Source organism: Panthera pardus, unplaced genomic scaffold (assembly GCF_024362965.1).
Source record: "Panthera pardus isolate Hobbes unplaced genomic scaffold, ASM2436296v1 HiC_scaffold_17, whole genome shotgun sequence".
In the NCBI taxonomy this organism is placed as follows: domain Eukaryota; kingdom Metazoa; phylum Chordata; class Mammalia; order Carnivora; family Felidae; genus Panthera; species Panthera pardus.
Window position 1 is genome coordinate 19,588,244 of NW_026526732.1, and position 24,417 is coordinate 19,612,660.

Sequence of the window (24,417 nt, forward strand, 5' to 3'; positions counted from 1 at the left end):
TTAACCAACTGAGCCACCCAGGCACCCCTTACCTTGCATTTTCTGATGGAATGCCTCTTCTAGCCCTTCTGACAACCTCATCTTTCAAGGTTCAGCTCAAATGGCCTCTCCTCTGTACCAGTCTTCTCTGATTGACTCAGATAGAAAATGGTCCCCTTCCCTCTAGCCTACCACGGCTCTTTGTAAACACTTCTATCACAGACTCTAAGCTCTTTGAGAATAAGGACCTTCTCACCAGCTCCTGGTTCACTGCATAACATGTAGTAGGTTCTTAATAAATATTAAATATTTACTGACTAAACTTCCAGCATTCACTAAATAAAAGAATGAGTGACTATAAGAAGGATTGATCATATGACAACTCTAGGCCTGCACTGAGTAACCTAACTAGCTGAACTCCCTTACGAGTGGGGATAACCATGAGAAATTGATATCACATTCATCAAGTATGAAATTGCTTAGAAAGTTGAGGAGTCAAAGCAGCAAATCAATACTTGAAAAGAGGCAGAGAACTAAAACCTCTTGATGTTTAAATGCATGCAAACCTGACTCAGAAGAAAATTTATAAAATTAAAGAATGGGAGGGGTGCCTGGGTGGCTCAGTCAGTTAAGAGTCTGACTTTGGCTCAGGTCACGATTTTGTGGTTCGTGAGTTCGAGCCCCACATCGGGCTCTGTTCTGACAGCTCAGAGCCTGGAGCCTGTTTTGGATTCTGTGTCTCCCTCTTTCTCTTCCCCTCCCCCTCCTCTCTCTCTCAAAAAAAAAATTAAAAAGAATTAAGTTTTTTTTATTTAAAAAAAAGAATGGAAGTGTCCTTAGAAAACATGTAGCCAAACTTCCAGAGAGAACGTAAATGAACTTTTCCATAGCCTCCCACATGGTTGTTGGCAAAGGACCAAAATCCAAGCCTCCAAATTCCCAATCTTGTGCCATTTTCTCTGCCCTAACTGTTGTGACAATTCTTATTTCCAATGCTTATGCGTCTGCCATAGAATGCAGATAACGGGTTTCTCTTCTGTTTTGCTCTCATGAGTAATTTTCAGCAACTTTCTGTTGCCCTGCTGGGTTTATCCTTGCAAAGGACATCTGGTCATGCAGCAGAGAATCACCCAGTACCTTTCCAATATCCCTTCAGTCAATCAGTCAACAAGTTATTTACCGAGCTGTTGCTGATGTGCCCAACACAGGGCTAATATGATAGAGTTGGCTGCTTTTAAGCTCAATGCATCAATTAAATAGCACTTTGCATGATTTTGACTTGGCATACCTCGAAGGACAATATTTTTCAAGGCCACTGTGAACTCGGTAATGGGAAGCTTACCCGGTAATTAATTTTACATGGAATCATGCTTTTTGGCCCGATCCCCAGTGTAGGCTTTAAGGCTATCTACACAAAACATCCAGGACCAAATTCTGCCCTCAGATGTTGAATGACCATGTCCATCTGGTCTTTACATTTTACGACTAAAACTGAATACCCAGAAGGCAATAGAATGTGAAAGGCATTCTCTTCAATATGAAGTTTTGAATCTTTCATTGCATTGAGGATTGAGGAGTGGAGTGAGAGAGAAAATGGCCACCAAGGGTTTGTGACAACTTTTCTGATGTTTGGCATCAGAACACCCTACCTTTTGTGACTCAGTCTTCACTTGAAATATAAAGATATGGATTAAACCTCTTGACAAGGGCCTTCCCTACAATTCAGTCCGTGAAGTCATACTGCAGAGACAGTGGGCCTGCAAAGTTGCTACCACAGGGGGGCTGGTTAGCTGGGGAGGAGGGGGGATATAGGGGCTTATATAACCGTATTACAAACCTGAACATATTTATATTTTTAAAATGTTGCATTTACCTAAGATTCGAGTTTACCTGGGCATTCTATATTTTTATTTGCTAAATCTGGTATTTCTAAATTGGTGCCTTCTGTCTGTTGGTTGCTTCCCGGTCAAGGAGTTTTGGGTGTTGTTGCATGACTGCGGATTCCTTCTTGCATAGCTCTGTAAATTAGTCTCAACTCATCTGACAGTAGAAGTTTAGCAAGTTCAGGCTCTTGGATAATGCATGGGTGGGAAGTAAGCTTTATGGGTAGTTGTGCATACTGGTTAAGAAAATGAGTTTGGAGTCAGGTGACATAAGTCGGAACCCAGACTCTGCCACCACTAGTTATGTGACTGTGGGCAAGTTACTTAACCCTTCCTGTACCTTAGCTTTTTAATTTGTGAAAGGGGAATAATAGTATCTAACTTAAAGTTGTAAAGATTAAAAGATCTCGTTTACATAAAGTGTTCAGCACAGCAACAACAAAAAAAACATGTAAATACTAGCTTATTGTTTATAAGACCCACATAAATTTCTGGGTATATTTTTTTTTATTTTAAAAATTAACCTTAGACTGCTTATATGTAACATTAACCTCAAGTCACCTATTTTGAATTAATTCTGTACATAAAAGGGATACTTAACTTAATTACATGTTCCTGAGCATTTATCTGTTTAATTAAGCAACTTACACATATTTTAATTGCATGACCCAATACAGAGACCCACTGGAGCCTCTATGTCATTCTAGTTTGGTTAACTTCTACTGTAATATTACACCAGTGGAATGTTCCATGACAAAGATCCAGGGAAAGGTAGGAATTTTAAAAATTATTTTAAACATAAATAAAGCAATCATAAGAGGTAAGTGACTCCATCAAGTCCAGGTAAAGTTTACATTCAGCAACCCTGTCCGAAAAGAAGCACTTATCTCCTGGTTGAAGACCTTGCCAAGAAAATGTGTGATGACTGTGATAGTGGGATCAGGAAAAAGAAAATGTGAGACAATAAGTTCCCAAGTTTTCCATAAGGACAGTGGACTAAAAATTTGCTGAGTAAGGAAACTCTAGACATTTTAGATAATGTCCCAAGTCTAATTCAATATGATCATGTCACTAAATTGAAAGTATAAATATAATTTAGAATCCTATCTTAGGTCTATGAAGGGAGCCTCATTCCACTTACTTGTGCAGTTTTTAATAAGTCAGACATAGTGACTTTTTTCAGCTTCAATTGAAACATACATGAAAATGAAAATATAATTTCATTTACATATAAATGAAATTATATCCAGTTATACGGAGATTTCCAATTGAAATGGGGGAAAATAAGACATTTCAAAGCCTTTGGAAAGGAGAATTGTGAAGAGGGTCTACTTGGAATGTACAGGCTGTTTGATACCTGCGTAGGTGAAGTAGATTTTTTGGCCTTGGCCCCTTGTGAGTTTTTGGGTAAGAGCTTCAGTTCTTACACAGATGTTTCCAGTAATGGTGTTTGCTAAGGACCCCATAGCATTGTAGGGGTGGCAAGTCTTGAGACCCCCAGGGAAAACTTTAGTGATGATTCTTCTGAGATGGGGTGAGGCTTCCCTGTACTGCCATAAGAGCTTCCAGGGAGATACACAGAGAAACTGGGGTAGTCCTTCAACACTTGAACAGACTCCTTCCAATGCCAAGTTCCATGTTAGGCACCAAAGAGGCACAGTTACTGGAATTGAGAAACTAACCACTTAAAAATGTGGTAAAGTGGGATCAATACATATGAAAACACAAATGTCACATAGAAGGGCTCATTGAGTGTTTGCTTGTTTTCATGGTTGATCCTGTATCTTATGCCTCGTAGGATTAGGCAGCCCTTTCTTTTCCACTGGAATTACTTTCAGTGCTTTAACTAAAAGGTACCTGATTTGCTTCAACTCAGTTCCTGAACAGAAAACAACAACAAAATCTAACATACATAGGTAAAGCATAGGTAAAGTTGTTTTTTTTTTTTTTTTTGAACTTTGAGTAAGAAATTTGACCCATTTTTAGGTGCCAAGAGAGAAAAGAATGAGTACTTAATGAATTCCATGTTTTTTGTTTTTTGTTTTTTTTTTTTTGTGAGTTGTGCTATTTGGAATGGACTGTAAAAAGTTTTAAGCAAGCTGTTATTGCTTATACCTGGATAAATGTAGCAACCTAGTTATTCAGTCTTATCAAGGTTTATAGAAAATAAAGATGGTTCCCTATCTGCTGATACTCTCTGGAAAATTCAGATGAGTTCATCATTTAATTTATTTTTCCAAGGCTCATGAAAACTGTATATATATTTGCTTGTGATCTGTTACTTAAGGTTGTACTTTCATTAGCATGTATTTGAAGATGACCGAACCAAGAGGCAAACATTGCTGGCCAGATAGCTAGAGACAAGAGCAATGTGGGACATGTAGAAGATTCAGAAGAAGCTAAAAGTTGCATACCTGTTCTTAGAGAAAAGCTCCAGGAGATGGCCATCCAAACCCATTGCATCACTTATAGTTTATTATAAATAAGAACGTTACGGGGGCACCTGGGTGGCTTGGTCGGTTAAGCGTCCGACTTTGGCTCAGGTCATGATCTCACGGTCCGTGAGTTCGAGCCCGGCGTCGGGCTCTGTGCTGACAGCTCAGAGCCTGGAGCCTGTTTCAGATTCTGTGTCTCCCTCTCTCTCTGCCCCTCCCCTGTTCATGCTCTGTCTCTGTCTCAAAAATAAATAAATGTTAAAAAAAAAAAAAAAAGAACGTTAGGGAACTCCTACTTTGTTCTATTTACCAGAACAATGCTATATTAGATGAAACTAGTCAACAAATCTTTTAATAATCATAAAGTATCTGAAATACTTTTCATTTACAATAAAATATATCAAAATTTTGTACTATTTTACCCAACAAAAAGAAAAGGTTAAGTGCATTTTTATTTACCTTGACTTATAAATTTACATTGCTAATAAAATTTGGATTTAAAACAATCTTTTCTTTTAAGTTCTAAGCAATGTTCCTTCTTTCCTACAACCCTCTTCATTTATAAGGTCGAATTTGAAACAGAAGACCTGAATTGACAGGTCTTTTTACTGTGGTCCTGCAAGGTGGGCATTATTAGGGTCAGATATTTTAAGTGAGGAAAAAATAATTAGTAGGAAGAATTGTTTAGCAAATGGAAATAGAGGTGAGTGGAACTAAATAAAATAGATTTAGTCTAAAAGGAAATTATGGCAATTCCAATCAAAGTCTCCATGGGAATTTTTTATTTGCATTTTTGGTATTTATAATAAAGGTATTCTGGATCAAGAAAAAGAAGAGAGTGAAAAAAATGAGAGAATTGGCACTGTAATATACGAAAGCATATTATAAAGATTTAACAATAAATACTATGACACTGGCCTAAGAATAGATAGAACAATGGAATGGAATGGAAATCTTAGAAACAGACTATGATATTTATAAAATGTTAATATATAATAAATATGAGCTTCTAAACAACAAGAAAATAGATCATTAGTTCATGATACTGGGATAATTAACATTTGGGAAATAATAAAGTTCTAAAATTTCATGTCACATATCAAAATAAAATCCAAATGAGAAAGTTATATGAAAAGAGTGAAAATGCAAGCAAATCAGAACAATGGCCGGATACTTTGGTGAGGAAGTTCTCTCAAAGAATAAACTCCTTCCTTGCCCCTCAAAATGAAGAAAAACAAAAATGATATCCTCCCAAACTTCCATAAAACAATACTTACCAAACACAGACTTAACAAATGACAAACTAATAAATGTTAGGGCCACATGACAAAGGATTAGTAGCCTTAATACATAAAGAGATTTTGTAAATGTACATGAAATGAACATAATTTTCTGCAAAAGCAGAAATTAACACACCATCTCCCCCTTAACCTCCAACATTCTTTTCCCTTAATCCAGCCCACTGCCTGGCACACTGCACAATGTGGTATGAATAAATGAATTACTGAAAAGATAAATATCCCAATGGAAAAACAACAGGTAATGAATTTGAAGAGACCATTACAAAAGAAGTATAATGATTCATAAATATATGATAAGAATCTCTAACCTTACTAGTAATTAAAGAAATGCAAATTAAAGTGCTATAACATTGTCTATTTTTTCAGTAGTCAAAGCTGACACAGTTAATAGTGTTTGAAGAGAATAATGAACCAGATGGTAGAATTGTAAATTGTTATGTACTAGAGATTTAGTTATATATATATATCAAAAACTTGAAAATGTCTTTTTTTTTATTAAGAAATGTATCAGCAATATTCAAGAAGATTGAAAATAAAGCTATGTATTGCTTTATTATTATTTTATTAAAATTGAACTTGGTCTGTATGTTTGTAGTGTAGGATTATTTAAATTAATCGCAATGAAGGTATAAGGTGAAATAATAAGCAGCCATAAAAATTGTATTTTAGAGATTATTTAGGGATATGAGGAAATCATTAGGATAGATAATATGAAAAGAGCCAGTTAAAAAATTCTAATTCTTGATTGTTATTTTCCTGGGTGTTCATCATATCATAAATGTAACTTTATAAGTCAATTCAGTTCTGTGCATCTGAGATCCAAAGGGTTGGGGAATTCCTATGTGTAATCTTGTCTCAACCCCTTTAAAAAAGTATATTATATATTTCATAAAGATTGTTGAGGAATTGGTAGTGATTACTTCTATGAGGTAGTATTACTGATGATTTTTATCTTTTTTAGTATTTTGATATATTTGAAAAAGCATCTTGTAATAAAGTGGCATCACCTTTACAGAAAGAAAAAAGTATATTTTAAATAGAAGGTTGAGTTTCTCCAGGTTGCCTGAGTGCTGAGTGGGGAAGGTCGCAAAGTTTTCCAGAGAGATGAAGGGAACCCTAGAGACAGAAGTCCATCTCCCCAGCAATGTGGAACATAGGGTGGAGCCAGCCTTCCAGGGTTTTCTGCAGGGAGAAAGCCTGGCGGATGTGAAGCGGGCAGGGAAGACGGCCAGCAGGGTGGGGGTGTTCTGTTTGGCATCAATCCAGGCTCCGTGTTCTCTTGTAAGCACTTGGGGAATAGGGCAGCTGTGAAATAAGGGAGGTTTGGGAGTCATGGGAATACAATTCTTCTCAAGCAGCCTGGCCCAGGCAGAAGAATGAGATGTCATGGAGAGGATTGAATAGCATACACCCTACCCAAAAATTCGTATGCCCCTGGAACCTCAGAGTGGAAATCGAGTTTTTGCAGATGTAATTAGTTAAGAATCTCGATGATGCAATCACAGGCCATGTCTTTGTAAGAGAAAGGAGAGGGAGATTTTGGCTACAGAGGCCCACAGGAAAGGAGGCCATGTGAAGATACAGCAGAGTCTGGATGAAGTTATCCAGCCACAAGCCCAGGAGCATCCGGAGACACCAGAAGCTGGGACAGGCAATGAAGGACTCTCCTCTAGAGCATTCTGAGAGAGGAACGCTCTGCTGACACCTTGATTTTGGACTTCTCGTCTCTAGAACTATGAGAGAATAAGTTTCAGGTATCTAAAACCACCTGGATAGTGGTCATTTATTTTGGCCGTCTCAGGAAACAAATACACTGTGGTGAGTTGGTGAAGACAGGTAAAATCCAGAAGACGAAGGAGAACTCCTGATCCCTTTCATGGTGAAGTCCCTCGTGACTACAGTTCTGTCCAGGACTCTCGCTCTGCCTCCCTGCCCAGTATTTGTGGCACTTGGTTTATATTACCTTCTATAAGTCCTGAGTCTTACACTGAGTGGTGATCTCCTAAAAAAGGTCAGTACTGGGCGCCTGGGTGGCTCAGTTGGTTGAGCGTCTGACTTTGGCTTGGGTCACGATCTCTTGGTTCGTGGGTTTGAGCCCCACATCGGGCTCTGTGCTGACGGCTTGGAACCTGGAGCCTGCTTTGGATTCTGTGTCTCCCTCTCTCTCTGCCCTTCTCCTGTTCACATTCTGTTTCTCTTTCAAAAAATAAATAAACATTAAGAAAAAAAAAGAAGGTCAGTACTTCATTTTGAATGCTTACTTCCTGCATGAATTTGAAAGATATTCATTTAAACTGGGCATCAGGCACAGAGATTGCCCTGATGGTGTTTTAGCAAAAGGAGCGCTGGTTTTCCTATCAATTTTGGTAAAGTGTTTGTATGTAGCCTTTAAGAGGAGGTAAAGGGGAAATCTCAGGGATTTTTGCCTTTACCCAACAGGCAAAATTTGAGATCCACTGGCCTCTTCTGAAGAATGGTTGGCAAGAAAAAGCCTAACCTTCCACTGAATGTTAGAGTATAAACTTTCATGCAATTTTTATTAATTCCAAGATGAAAATGATTGTGTAGGAATTCCCACTTCTCTGTGATTGCCCAAAGGTAAATTCCCAAGCAAGACCAGATATATACTTTGGCTTGATTAACAATTCAAGCGATAATGAGATTTCAAAAAATTCTGATGTCTATATTTTGTATTCTTCACCTTTAAGAAATCTTAGTATGAACATTGTTTATAATAAAACAGGGAATAATATGAACTTAGAACTTTGCAGTGGTAGTCATTGATGCCAAATGGATCTTGCCACTAGCAGTTTATTTATGGCTGTGCTATAACCTTAAGCAGAACACAGACAAGCAGCTATTGCTATTTAGTTATTAGGCATAAGCACAAAGGGTTAGGAGCTTCTCAGGCATTATTCATTGACAATAATCTGCAGCCTGCTATGAACAGTGCCACATGCTGTGCAAATATAGCAAGACTGCCTTCATAAATAATGCCAGAAACACTAGCTGTGCCAAGGCAGTTAGAATATATCGATAGAAAGTTAATGTGTTAGGCCCCTGGGTTTGCTTAATTGTACAGGCTAACTTAGCCTAGGCAAGTGAAGAGAACTGCCTTAGCTCATTGCAAATTTTGTACTCTATCATTCGGGCCCTTCTCCCCCCCACACCCCATCTTCCGGGCTTAAGATAGATCCTTCTAATAATGGTGCAATTTCCTTGACTCTCACGGAATTTTATCTTCTTACAATATACAGTGGTGGTGTCCTTATTTTGGTGATGGAGTGGAATGCATTTTCTCTACTTGTAATTATCTTCTACCAGCAACAAAAATGAATTTTTAGTCTGTCCAGAGAAGTCAATGTCTGCTTATTTTTAGGCTGTTTAAGTGCATATGTGGCAGTAGCCTAAACTCTTCGCTCAATGTGTGCAAAGTAGCATTACTAACCCCCTCAGGCCACAGCCATGACACCGGAAAATGAGACATAAGATTATGGGGAATCCTCTCCAGCATGTGACCATGTAACACTTTGAAAGATAAAAAGTTTCCATAGAATTACCCAAGACAAGGGTGATTTGTTCAGAATCATTCGAAAGGACGATGTAGCAGGCAGAATAATGGCCTTCCAAAGATGTCCATGTCCTAATCCCTGGAGCCTATGGATATATCACATTACAGGGCAAAAAAGTATGTTGCAGATGTGATTGAATTAAGGATTTTAGGTGAGATTATTCTGGACTATCCAAGTAGGCCCAGAGAATCATAAGGGAAGCCAGAGAATCAGTATCAGAGTGGTAGAGCATGACAAAAATTCAATGGGTCATTGTTGGCATTAAAGATGGGAGGAGGCTATGAGCCAAGGAATGCAGGCAACCTCTACAAACTGGAGAAGGCAAAGCAACAGATTCTCCCCTAAAATCTCCAGAATGAATGCAGCCCAGACAATATCTTGATGATGCTGACAATACCCCATGATACTCATGTTAGAGTTCTGATCTCCAGAACTATAAAATAATAACTGTGTTGTTTTAAATCATCAAGTCTGTGGTAATTTGATACAGCAGTAATAGGAAGCCAATACAGAAAGATAATAAATAATTCATACCTCCACCTTTATAAGAAAGTGATCAAGTTCACTCATTCAGTTACACTGAGAAAATATTTACGGAACACTTACTACATACCAAGCATTGCCTTTGTCATTGTGCTTTGGTATTGGTGGCATATGATCATGCATTTATTCTCAAAATTATTGTTTATTCCATACCAGGCACTGTTGCAGAGGATACACAGAGGAATAAGATGGATAAGATCCCTGCCTTCACATAGCTTATGCACTTGTATGGAAGGAAGTAGATGAAGAGCAAGTAAATGAATAAAATCAACACAAGTTGCTATAAAGAAAATTAAAACAGGGTAGGTGATAGAGACTAACTTGGGAAAAGCTCCCCTAGGTCAGCTGGGTAGAGAGAGCCTCTCTGAGAAGGAGGAGGTGACATTGGAGCTGAGACCCAACGGACAAGAAGGTGACAGCCTTGTATGTGGAACACAGGATGTTTAAAGAAAGGAGTGGCAAAGAGAAATGGAAAGCCAGGGGAGGCACTTCAGCATTGAGCGTCATGAGCTAATGAATGTTACAGTTTATTATGACCTTGCAATAATTAAAGTGCTTTTGTAGTATTATTCAAATGTTGAACTTAAGGAGAATTTAGAGATCAAATAGCTCAATTTTCTCTTCTTAATGAAAACTGGTGCCTACTTCGAGTAATTACTTGTTGGGGACACAGATTTGTCTCTTGTCTTCAGTTCATATGCTTTTTACCATTCCACCCACCACCTATACATATTTTTCCTAGTTTTTCATCAGGATTGAACCTTTTCTTTCTTCCTCCTTTTAAATGAAATCACTCAGGAACTAAGATTGGTTGTACAAATAATAAGGAATTCTCACAACTCGTGGAACTGGACTTGGAAATTGGTCGGAAGACTCCATGAGAAATAGACCCTGTACTGTGCTCTTCTTTGTGACCTTCTATTCATGAATGACTTATTCTAGGTCATTCATATTGTTTTATGAAATAAGTTATTTCTAGTCACAACATGCATAACCTTTGATTTTTTTTTCTTTTTATTTGCCACAGAGAAAAGGATTAGCACTGAAAATTGGATGCTTGGCAGTTGCTAGGCACCAAGCAGACACTCAAGAAGTGGCCATGAAACACAAAAAGATTTAAAAATCAACAACCATTTACATCTTTAACCACAATTCCAATGAAGTAGATAAAGGTATCTGATTACTAGTATCCTCCAGATATTTAATAAAAGAAATGGAATAATACTTTTGAACTTGCTGTGCTCTAACAGTTGTGTCTACTGAATATAGTTATTAATATTTTTGTCAGGTTCACTAAATGTTCAGGTTTAGTGGCCAGAAGGGTAGACAGTTGTTTGCAAGGCAAAGTAAAATTGATGCCATTTAAATTTCAGTGAAGTTGGCTTGAATGTATCCTTAAAAAGACCCTGGTAATCTGAGTAGAAATAGGGTAAATGATTTATTCATTCCATGATCCCTGGTGTTTTTTTTTCTACTTTCCTGTAGAGTTTCATGCTCAGAACTTCACCCTTCTGACCCTCTGAACTAGTTAACTCCGACCCTGAGATGTCACCAGCTATATCCCTTTTCCTCCAAACCACTCCCTTTTCATTCATGGCTCTCTTAAGAGAAAAGCACAACCTCTCCCCTAAGCTCTGTGGAGCCCTAGTAATCTCTGTCATAAATAATGTCAGTTTTGTGTGCTGAATTTTATATCTACAGTCATCTACCATGACAATGAATGAGATAGACCCAACTCTATCAGGAAGAGCAATGACCTGATAATGTGTTACTTTGCAGAATTAGCAACACAGATCAATGACACAGGCAGCATTATGCAGTGGTGGAAAGCACAGCCTCTAAAGCCGGACTGCTTGGGTTTGAATCTTGCTTTGCCATTTACAGGCTGTAAACCTCAGGCAAGTTACTTCTTTGTTTCTATTTTTTCATCTTTAAGAGGGGAAAAATAATAGTGACTACCTCGTTGTTATTAAGACAATTAAAAGGGATGATGTTTGTAAAGCTTTTAGCAAAACTCCTGGCCTGGTAGATATTATGTAAGCTGTTTGATGAAGTAAAATGCAGAGCTTTCATCAGAATAATCTTTCATGAGATCCTACTATTTGGTCCACTTTCTTCTCCCATTTTCTTAAACTCCACTTAGAAAAAAGAGTCATTTAATTATTTTCAAAAGACAGGCCTTATGAATAAAGAAGTAAATACATCATTTCTATTGATAGCAAGTCGATCTTTGGACAGTTCCCACATGCATGAATTTCAGTTACCATGGTTGACTAACACCCGTCCTCCAGCCACACGGTTCGAATTTAAGTCACTATGACATAGTAACCAAATAGGCACATATGGTGCAAACTTCCTACTAGCTCTTCAGCCCACAACCTTTATGTCCATAACAGATGCCCATTATGATCAGGGACAAATCATGTCACTTTTAAAATATGTTGGTGATGGGTCACTGCACATCTGCTATTAGATCACATACAGACAGTAAAGCGTGTAGTGGTGTTGCTTCCTTGTCTCCAGGTGACCGACCCATGTGACATTTTACAATATAGCTAATCAATTAACAGAGTGAACTGGCCAACAGAGACGAGAGTGCAGTGAAGAGATAAGTGACAGCAAGTTGAATGAACATAAATGCAGCTGTAGAAACAATGGCCAACTGTGGGAATGTTGGCATTGGCCCATTTGACAACCCGTAGATACGTAGCCAGAGAGACTTACTCAAGGTGAACTTCGTGAAGGTGAACTTATCAACACGAACAAGGAAAGTGATTTGACAAAAAGGTGAAGCTGTCCTAGAGAAAGTACCTTCTTCACATTGAAAGAGCTCTCAGAGTCGTTTCACAACATTGACAGCACGAAGGCTAAAATGTTTTGAAGATGATCAAAATGTAGAAAGCACTACGACAGTTCCCCAAAGCAGGAAAGATGTTCCTTTTGTAGCTTAAGTTATGCAATGACAACGAGAAGCCAGGCACCATTCAGACTGCTCTTGATGAATGTACAGATAAATAATTTTCATTCTCAATGGTTGTAATATTTTAAATTAAAATGCACTAAGTAAATATTATTTTTACTCTTTTTTTCTTACCTTTTCCTATACATTTGTAAACTATGATAAGGGAGGTTTTAAAGTTTTGACAAACATTTTAAAGGTCATAGAATAATTGTAATTTTCCCCATCAGTTATTAAGATTACTCTGTAGGGTATCATCTTACATGGTCATTTCTATGGTCTTGCACTACGGTGCAAAATGAGGACTACGTGTACTATTTTGGTTGCAGTCATAATCTAATAAAAGGGGTAGGAAAGATCATCTGAGAAAAATTATTATGCTGTTTGGGCTACAGCCTTGAAAACAAACAAAAATTTTATTCAAACATGGTAAATTATTCTGTCCTTGAGACATTTTTTGGCCCAACTTTAATCACCATTAAATAGTGTCACAAAACTTCATTTATTTGGATTATCAGAATCGAGGATTCTCTAAATAGATCAAGATACCTGACATCTGAATTCTCATTTCCTGGCCCTATATTTTCCACAGGGAAGGAGCCTTTTTCCTTCAGCAGTTCAAGAGAGCGTGTCATTGGACATAAATTATATGCTCAATATAGAACTTGAATTGTGAAAGATCCCACACTAAAGGGCACTGAATGTCAATGTTCATCTGAAATAACACATAAAACATTATAGTCATTCTATCCAACTTAAGAAAGAACGCAAAAGTTAAGGTTTTGTAAGTAGGCATCAATATTATCTTGATATTTATAGATTCCTAACGTTTTTTCATTGAAAATAGGCCTAAATAGTTTGGCCATCTGGTTCCTATCCATTTGAATATAATAAATTGGAGTTAGGACTTTCTGCACATTTTTAGGATTGTTTATATGCCAGTGTTCTTAAGAATATTCCTTCCTGGGGCCCCTGGGTGGCTCAGTCAGTTGAGCATCTGACTTCGGCTCAGGTCATGATCTCGTGGTCTGTGAGTTCGAGTCCCGCGTCGGGCTCTGTGCTGACAGCTTAGAGCCTGGAGCCTGCTTGGGATTCTGTGTCTCCCTCTCTCTCTGCCCCTCCCCCGCTCATGCTCTGTCTCTCTCTCTCTCTCTCTGTCAAAAATAAATAAAACATTTAAAAAATTTAAAAAAAAGCATATTCCTTCTTAATTCAGGATCTTGTAATATTAACCCTGCCCTTAGCCATCTGAGCCCCAAAGAGAAACTTCCTCCACATTCTTTGCAATGGAGCCTCCACTTCTGTATCCTCCCTGAGAGAAAGAGATAATCCTAGAGTCATAAGAAAATCTTCATGATTATTACTTTCAAGCTGGAAGCGGTCAAAGTAAGATTCAGAGAGATCAGAGGGTTCCAAAAGAGTCTGGGACTCTGGTTATTGACACTTGTTGCCTCACATTCTTTTTTCCTGATTCTTTCCCTTGAGGAGATTCTCAAGATTAATTCCAACCACACTTAGGCTTCATGCTACTTGAATTCCCAAAAGTCAGTTAAAAATTACCAGAATATTCTACATTCTAAAACATAAAAAAAAAGAAAAACATAGGAAACACCTATAATTGCAAATAGTTCTTGATCATAACATGCCCGTTTCTAATCATGAAGGGAAATGCCATAAAATATGTTTTAGCCTCAACAAGTAGACATTATGTCTTGTTAGTAGTAGTGTGGAAAAACAGTCTCCCTCAATTATTTGCTTCTGGGGGTGTGAATTAGTGCATATCTGTACGTAGGAGTATAAACATCAATTTGGCAATATCCATCAGAAGTCAAAATGGGGACCTTTGGTCATTGGCTTCACTTCTTGGACTTATCTAACATCTTGAACATCTAGGAAACAATGCGTGTTTAAGAACATTCACCTGCAGAATCATTTATAATAGCAAACAATTGAATGTACCATGTAACAAGATGTTAAAAATTACATTTGAGTTATGATGCCAGTGAAGTGAGTTTCAAATACTAAAATAGTTCTAAGATGTATTTCCTTTTACAGGAATTATAAAGAAAATGCTATAGAAATGGTTTTACACCTATCAGTCCAGGTGAAGGATTGTAAGAAAGGGTCAGAGATTGGAGAGAGAATCTATAAAACCTATTATTTCTAAGAGGATGAAAGAGAGATACAATAACATTCCAAGTTGGGTGCCATGGAGAGAACCACTCAGAAATGTGTTCCTTGAAGTAGAATGTTTCAGAGAACTGGGTGCCTTCGTCGTGCCTAAGAAAGTTCAAGTGCCCTGTGGTAGTACATTCAAGTGGCTGCACTGGGATCAGGCAGCATTCTGTTTGTTAGAGCAAAGGCATAGCCAACAGGGTAGTGGATGCAGTAGGCACTATAATGACCTCATAAAAATGTCTATGCCATAATCCTTGGTACCTGTCAGTATGTTAAGTTACATGGCAAGGAGTTAAAATTACAGGTAGAATTAATGCTGGTATTAAGCTGACCTTGAGGTAGGGAGTGTATTTTGGATTATTCTGAACCCAGTGTAGTAGGAATTTAGATCCAGGAGTGTGATGAAATATAATGAGCCTCTGTCAAAAGGGAGGGAGAGATTGGAATATGCCTGAGTGTGTACTACTCAGATTATCATCACCTTCATCTACCAGGATTTGTGTGAGAACCCCAGGAAGTAGAGGAAGTAATAACATACTCCCACACAGCTTGCTGTGAGAAAAAGGCATTTCTTCACTTCAGCAAGATGACTTGTTTGTGTCAAGGAGACAAGGCAAGGAATCAGCAGTGACATCAGAGTAGTCAGGAGCAGGACCAGGAGAAACCATAGAAACCATGGTAACCTGGGAAGTGCACCGACAGCCCATGGCAGGGGAGTAGAAGGCTTTAGGATGACAAGCTGGGACCGTGACACTACGGACAGGGACAACATAGGAGACAGAAGGACATGAAAGCAGGAGTGGCTCTGACAAAGGAGCATCACTGACCGCCCCAAATCAAAGGATTCATCCATCTATGCATTCAGAAGCACATGTGCAAAGCCCATAGGACCTTCCTTAATGAGTCTGGGGAAATCAGGGGCTGATAGAAGACAGAGTATGGCCTTTGGAAACTCTGCTGGAGGAGGCTGAATTTAAAAAGTTAATGTTTCTTAATAATTCTGAGCAGTCTTCAACTCTCATTTAATGTGATTTGGGCAAATACGGATGAAATTACATCAGAACCATTCAGACTTTAAAAATTGAACCCCTGTTTTACTTTCATCTTCTCTACCAAGAGAAAGAATTTTCACATTAGAAAGAGTGAAGCCACCCTGGTTGAGAAAAACACCAAATAGCAACACAGTGAAGAGAGGATTAGATCATATTTCTTTCATAATAAATAGTTGCTAATATGACTGAAGAGCCATTATATATTATCTTCAAAAACTTATGGAATGTAGAGGAGGTTCCTCAGAATTTTTTTTCTCTGTCATTTTTCTCTTTTAAGTTTTCTGAAAGGAAAGAGATCTGTTCCAGGGTCATATATATGATTTCAATGTTTAATGGACTTTCCAAAAGGATTATGATTATAAGCATGCTTTGGGATCACAAAGAGCTAACATGGTTTCACCAAGACTATATAATGTGATTTGATATTCTTGAGAAGAGTGTGTCTGTCAAGTCTCTAAACTTCATGAAAGAGATGGTAAAATATGACTTTAATCATAGTAATATAACAGCTACCCACAAACTAAGTATTTGGCCCTGTGATTTTCAACATTTTAATCTATAACTTGAATGAAGACAGAGATAGCCAATTTATCCAATTTTATTTTTTTAAGTTCATTTATTTATTTTGAGAGACACAGAGGAGGGGCGGAGGGAGAGAAGAGGAGAAGCAGAGAGAAAGGGAAAGAGGGAGAATTCCAAACAGGCTCCTCATTGTCAGTGTGGAGCCGATGAAGGGCTCAAACTCACAAACTGTGAGATCATGACCTGAGCCAAAATCAAGAGGCGGAAGCTTAACAGACTGAGTTACTGAGACACCTCGAATTTATCCAATTTTGAATGATGCAAACATAGGATTCTGAACGATAAACATTTTCAATAGGGTGAAATTAAAAGTTAAAAATTAATGAGATGCAATGCAACAGAAATTAATATAAATTATCGTATCTATGTTTAAGACAATAAATGCAAATAACAGATTTTGGGAATTTTAATATAATGAAAATCGGTGTAAAGTTTTAGTTGGCTAGTACAAATTGAGTAGATGTGGATAATGAAAAGGTTTGCGAAATTTTGTTTTCCATAAATGAAAGTTTAGTGTATGGAATGAGAAAAGCAAAAGCTTATTGTTCTCTGAAGAACATAAACCATATCAAAATATTGAACTCAGTTTTAACAGACTTCACCAAGACATGTATACATTAGAGCATAATTATTGAAGAATGTCCAGGATCAGAGAAATGAATCCTGAAAACAGAAAACTTTGGTGACACAAAGTTGTTACTTAAATACCTGAGAAATGGTCATGAGGAAGAAGTATTAGATTTGTTCTCTAGATTTTCTATTGCAAAAATTCCAACATGTTGGTGAGATGATTGCTAGGACCTGAGGTGGTGAGAGAGGAGGCTGGAGAAAACAAAGCATCCAAGTCATGAAGAAGTTGCCGTGATAAGGAGAGTGGATAATGAGACAGAAGGGCTGTCTGCAGTAGAGAAAGAGGAATAAGTTTGCATTTCTGGATGGTCTCTTGGGCTGCTCTGGGGAAGCAGAGGCTGCCATCTAAAGAAGACGTTGTGACAAGGGTGGGGTCTAGGAATGGAGTCTGGGTAGGGTAACCTCCAAGATTTGTAGATTTTAACTATGAATGTAAAACTTTAGAGAAAATCAAAGCACTGCTTTTCCAGAATTATCCTGTGGTCACAGCCACTCTTATAATTAACAAAAAGGCAAGGTTTATATTTCCTTGAGAAAATTTCAAACTCCCTATCTAGAAATAGCTCACACAGAAATACAGTGAATGAGAAAAGGGAACGCTGTAATAAATTATAAACTGGAATTTAATTAGCAAGGAAAACTAAGCATAAAGCAATTTAAAATAGGCTTGCCTGAGACAGGCTTTGGTTTCTGAAGCTTTAGAAAATAAGCTTACTCATACATAGAAAAAAAATGGAACTGAGAAATTGTTCCCACCATCATCATCGTCATTACCAACTGGAACATAAACCCCAAAACCCCCATGGTATATATATTTTTTTCCTTTCAAGTAGATAACAGTAAAAATTGCAGAGATGGTGGATTTAGAATAGCCAATGCTACTTCTATTTTTTGGGTCTCTTTGTTACTTGCTCTAAGGAAAACTAAATTGTAGAGACCAAAATACTAAATTTGCTAAGTAGGGTCTACACTTCATTTCTCAACTAGCATCACATTGTTGTTGGATTGAACTAGCTTAATTTTATTAGCTTTATTACTAATGTCAATGAATGCCTACATGTTGTGTGTTTTTTACAAGTCTTTCATTTTATAGCAAGGGCCAGGGTCAGCCAATAGTTGCATACCCTGCTGTGCTAACAAATGGGAATAGAATGGCAGAGTAGAATGAGGACTAGATTGACAGAAGGTTCCAGCTGAAAGGAGTTATGGTTAAGCACGTGTACTCTGGAATCAGTCAAGACTGGAATCACTCTTTCTGCATGACTCTATTTTCCTATTAAATGAGCTATTGAGTACCTCATAGGATAGTTAAAGGTTAAAAAGGTTGAAATAAGTAAAGTTTTATAGCTGGGGTTGGTGTAGGGTAGGTAGTCAAATGATGTTAGCTATTATTCTTAGTGCTGGCTGTGGCTCAAGTAGTTATTATGCAGATCAAGATCATTAACTTCCTTGGGATTTAGTTTCCTCATCTCTATAAGGAAGGCATTAGACTAGATGCTAGCAAATGATCCTTCCAGATCTCCTTAGTTAATAGAATCATAATATCTTTTTAAAATCTTAATATATCAGTTATATATTGAGTGCCTATTATGTACAAAGAATTATGCCTTGGGATAATGGGATATATGGATATTTTATTGACCTTCAAGAGTTTACAAATTATAAAGGAAATGAGACATAAAGATGTAACCTTGATCAGGCCCTATGGGACAACTTTTGTGCACTTCATACTGTGTTTAAGGTTCAGCCGGAAGAGTGGGGAAAAGGGAGAGGAGCATTTGGGTAGAGGCAACACAGAGAGCAAAGATACAGAGATGGGAAAGCACAAAAGTATAAATACTTTTGAGGCATACACTCATGGGGCATACACCAGTTTAATGAGATTTCCCATAGTAAGAGTAGAAGACCAGGTTGGAAAGAGAAGTTGTGCCACATTGTAGAGCATACTGAATGCCTGCTGGGTAAGCATGGGTCAGTCTGTAAGTAAAAAAAAAAGCTGTTATAGATTTCAGAGAGCAGAATCATGGTCTTGGTAAGAGGAGAGAGAAGTGAATGCTAGATAAGAGAGTAAGAGCCTGAGAAGAGGTAGTAAAAACAGACTTGACCTGGTGATTGGCATCCTTCTCATTAACTCCCTTGACATTTACCACTTCCTTGGATCTCCAGTCAACCCTGGTTCCAATGCACATCCTTTCTGCTCCCTTCTGATGTTCCACTTGGGTAGGTCTCCTTTCCAAAGAGCTGAATGTTCTCTTTCCCTTCATGACGCTAGGAAGAAGTGGGAAAACCAGCTGCATGCATTTTTGCTGCCACAACCATTCTTCTCTCTGATGAGGTACATTACAGAACCCTCACCTCTATGAGATTTGTGCTTTATCCAGCCACCTATAATCGCACTTAAGTGCCAATACAAGTAAATTCAGACTTTTTCCTACCTGGAATTTTTGCTTTGAAGCCTCCTCTGCTCTCCGGCTCTGGAGAACTCCATTGGGCAAAGTGGAAATCCCATGATCTTTCCCCTTTTACCTTAAAGCCTTACACATAGCCAAATTCCACACAGTCCTCTTTCCTTTGTTCTCCCTCATCCTACAACCTCTATGAGATATCCAGAGCTGATAGATAGATAGCAACAAAAGGAACATCTGGCTTCAAATCTTACCAAGACTAAGAACATGAAAGAGGAAGAAGAGAGATTTGGCAATCCCCTGATTCCTTCCTCTCAGAGGCCAATCCTGAGCATGGGTTTGCTGGACATTGCTGCAGTGGTTCATTTAGGTCTTTGATAGAACCTTCATATCTGTATTTCCTGAGGAGGTTAGAGTGAAAAGGTCTGGGTGAATGGAGCAAATGATATCTTACGAAGAGCATGAACTTTGGAATTGGCAGACATGTCTGGATTCAGATTTTTGATTTATCACTTAATGGTAGCAAATACTTCTCTACACTTCTGTTTTCTCATCTGTAAGTGGGCATAAAACACCAAGGAGAAATAAACAAACAAAAAAAAAACTGCTACATAATAAAAATGTATTGAATTCTACCCTCCTCATTACTTGCTGCAGTGAAAGCTTCTCCCCAATTTCTTACACACTTAGTGCCGCATCAGTGGCTTGTTATTTATTCAAACTTGTGGCAGAAAAGAATCTATTATCAATTATTTAAACAATTTCTTTAAATATACTATCTTTAATAGTAAAATAAAATGTTTAATTCCTCATTTAAAATGTCCTGGAGCTCCTGGGTGACTCAATCAGTTAAGCGTCCAACTTTGGCTCAGGTCATGATCTTGCAGTTCATGAGTTCGAGCTCCACGTCGGGCTCTTTGCTGACAGCTCAGAACCTGGAGCCTGCTTTGGATTCTGTGTCTCCCTCTCTCTGCCCCTCCCCCACTCATGCTGTCTCTATCTCAAAAACAAATAAACGGTAAAAAAATTTTTTAAATGCCTCAAGCATTTTATACTTTCAAAATACTTTGGAATGCTTTAGAAATCGAAACATTGCACTAATTACCTACTATACCTCCTTTTCTGCCTGATCCATCCATTCTTTAGGAGCTGTCTCCTCAGAAATGTCCTTTTTCGTGACCTTTCTTTCCATCCTGGTAAATTAGCATTCCTCCAAAACTTCTTTGAATCATGCACACATCTCCATTTGAACATATACTTCAAGATAGTATAATTGTATATGACATATCTGCCTTCCTTCCTGGACTGAGAACTCTTTATGAGACATCCATTGACATTGGTTTTTCCTCTTGGGCTCATTATACCCTCTTCTGCCACAGACTAAGCATTCAGTGTCTTCACAGCACCCCCTTGGCTTCCAAGTGCTCCTCTACAATAGCCCCTGTATTGTCTTAGTCTTCTAGAAGTTTCTTCATGTTTTTGATAATTCTACATTCATCCACCTTAAAATGTTTCTGTCCTGTGACCCAATTCTAATAGCTAAGCTATGTAACTAGCAACCAGCTAATACATTTAAACAATCCATGCTAAAATGTTATCAGGCAGGGGTTTGAAATGCACCTTATATGTAATATACAGTATATTCTAATATTTGCTTTAAAATGTAACCACTGAAGTCTATGTCAGACATTGAACCTGGCTAATGAGATTATTCCTTCTTAAATGCCATCACATATGATAGGGTTAGCTCTGGAGACACATTGCCTGAGATTACTTTTTGGTTGTATCACCATGGGCAAGTTCGTTGACTTCTCTGTGTTTGATATATAAAGGGAGTTTGCACATACATATATAAAATGGGGATAAAAAGAGAAATTATTTCCTAGGGTTGTCCTGATGTTTAATAGATTTAATACACACAGTGTGGTTAACAAATGTATCTGACATTCAGTGACCCTATATAACTATAAAGCTAATGCTACTCCTTGCACAAGATGCCTGACTATAGAGTTGTAACTGAATATAGTGAGAGACCTCACTTAAGAAAATATTTTCCTGAACTCACCATTCCATAACCACAAATTATGTGGGACAGAGAACTTGAAAGGGAGGTATTTACATTAAGCCCATTTCCTATGAGATAGATGATAGATAGATAGATAGATAATAGATAGATGATAGATAGATAGTAGATAGAGGATAGATAGATAGAGGATAGATGATAGATAGATAGATAGATAGATAGATAGACAGACAGACAGACACACATATGACACACATATACACACCATATATGTACTGGGTCTTGAGTTTGAAAGAACATTGAATCAGGAATTAGATGATTCATGTACATGTCTTGATTCCACCATTCATCAGCAGTACAAACACAAAGTCTTAGAGCTCTAGTTTATCTCTAAAAAAATAGAACTGACTGCCTGCCAAACTCACAGGATGTTGTGGAGACCAAATAGGTTAAAAAATAAATCCCTTGGTAAATTGTAAAGTGCAATGCAAACAGGAGGCATCCTACCATTAGTCTGTGAGATTTTCCAGGGAAGGGACAGCTCTTATCCCAGTGTTTGTCAACCAATAAATGTTCACTAGTCTTGTGTAATATGAATTCTTAAGGAGAGGATGCTTGCACCAGGCTAGGAAAATATTTAAAATGTGTGAGACTTAACTTGAAGAGTAAAACAGAAACTTTAAGATCTCATACATCCTTTCACTTCCATGGTGTTTGAAAAGAAGTGTTTTCAAGCAGAGGGGAAAGTTTTACGGGAAGCTTTTGCTTACAATATTACCTGCAGTAATTAATTGTGTGTAGTTACATGAGTACATGTCCTTCTTCCCCTTGTGGTAGACTCTGGAACTTCTAACTATTGCAGTGTCCCAGAGAGCAGTGCTCAGCATATGCTTGCTGAATAAATGAATGGATGAACAAGTGAAAATTTTCTATATTCAGCCAAATGAGCAAAATTAAAAGCATTCAGAAAAATCCTGCATCCCTTAACTATACATCTCTTAAAATTTTTTTATTTGTTTTGGCTTTTTTTTTTTTTTTCTTTAACGAATACTACTATAAAAACAGCAAGTCTTTCTTGAGGCTGGTTGTCATGAAAATTCTTTTATATTAATTGTGATGTTAACAAATTCACAATGCTAATTGCTGCTTTCTTCACTATGATTTGTTTACTGCTGGAGAATCAAACATATCAAATTCTTGTCTGCCTTAGTCCCCTGATAACATTCACAGAGAATTAGATGTTCCCTCGGAGATATGTGTACGTGAACACTGGTTGAGGAGAGAAAAATGCATTCATCAGATTTCATCTTGAGAGAAAAAAAAATAAAACTTTGGATGACATAAAATTTAATTGATTTAATCAGTATTATTTTCAAATTCAGTAGATAAATCCATCCTCATAAATCAATTAAAAATCCTGTAAATGTACAATATACAATTGCTTCCCATTATAAATTTACTTGAAACTAGCTCCATGTTTAAAAATTGTGGTGGAGAACTTCATACACCTTACCTGAATTTCCCTATGTTGACATTTAGTACCAAATTTAAAAGTGTATTTTCCAACCAAGGACATGGCATAAATTGAAATAATATTTATCTTCTCATAGTGAGGTCTCATCAGTAAAATTACATCCCAGATGAGGTTCTTCCTGAGCTTAGGAATTGGAATCCAGACTAGCTAATATATATTTTTACCTTAATATTTGGAAAATGTGATTAGATTTGAAGCTGCTGTTCTTTGAATCTACCCTGACGCTTCCTCTGGGCACTGTGTCTTTCTTTCCATTCCCAAAGAAACATTCCAAGCCATTGAAGGGATTTTTCCTTTTTTCTCCATCACTAAACTTCCCTTCAGTCTGAATAGCTTTTATGAAATCAAGATTGCAAAATCTCTATTTGACCTGCCACTCCCATGCTCAAAAACTTTCATTGACTTTACAACTGCTTATGGAATAAAATTCAAACTCCCTCATTTGGAACTGAAGGCACTCCATGGTTGTGGCATCTTTGTTTAATCTGTGATATTGTCTATTTTTATTTATTCTTCCATGCACATATGTTTTCTTGCTTCTCTTTTCTAAGAACTTATGTAAGTCCTTGTTGAAATTATTTTCACTATCTTGTAATGTAATTCCTGAGAAGTATTCCCTAAGTTTATTTCCTTATTTCTTTGTAGGTACGATTGTGGTTATTTCTTCTTTAAGCATTTGATAAAATTTTGTGAAACCATCCAGATCTTGATTTTTTGTTTTAATTTTTGTGAGATTGTAAATTAAGGATTCAATTTTTTAAATTGACATAGGACAATTTAGATTCTCCGTTTTCTTATGTCAGATTTAGCAACTTACTTTTTAAAGAAATTTGTCCATTTCATCTAAGGTATCTAGTTTATTGGTATAAGTCTGTTCTCTCAGTTTTTCTATTTTGAGTCTATTTTTCTGCTTTTAAGCTCACTCATCATTTCTTTTATAGCATCTAATCTGCTTTTTTTTTTTTTTTAAGTTCATTTATTCATTTGGAGAGAGACAGAAACAGAGACAGCACGAGTTGGGGAAGGGCAGAGAGAGAGGAAGACAGAAAAAAGCCCAAGCAGGCTCTGCACTGTCAGTGTGGAGCTTGATCCCACAAAACCACAAGATCATGACCTGAGCCGAAACCAAGAGTTTGATGCTTAATCGACTGAGCCACCCAGGTGCCCCAAATCTAATCTGCTTTTAAGCTCAACCAGTGAATTTTTAATTTTAGATATTATATTTTGCAACTCTAGAAATTGCATTTTTTCAAATCGGTTCAATCTCTCCTCTCATTTTGCTCCTAATTTTCTTTAAATCCTTGAAAATATTTATAACAGCCATTAAAGACCTTGCCTACC

General features: G+C 37.4%; 1 long non-coding RNA gene across 13 annotated transcripts in view; it reads left to right on the forward strand.

Annotated features, from left to right (window-relative positions):
• The window catches only part of LOC109252505 (uncharacterized), a 278,187-nt gene that overhangs the window by 185,079 nt on the left and 68,691 nt on the right, over nucleotides 1-24,417 (forward strand). The window contains exons 4-6 of one of the 13 annotated variants that reach the window (XR_008422854.1): nucleotides 9,870-10,015; nucleotides 10,741-10,885; nucleotides 11,493-12,317. The exons of the other annotated variants lie outside the window; for them this stretch is intronic. This is a non-coding gene — a long non-coding RNA (uncharacterized LOC109252505). Of the gene's footprint in view, nucleotides 1-9,869; nucleotides 10,016-10,740; nucleotides 10,886-11,492; nucleotides 12,318-24,417 lie in introns of those variants that run through there. 13 annotated transcript variants of the gene reach the window in all.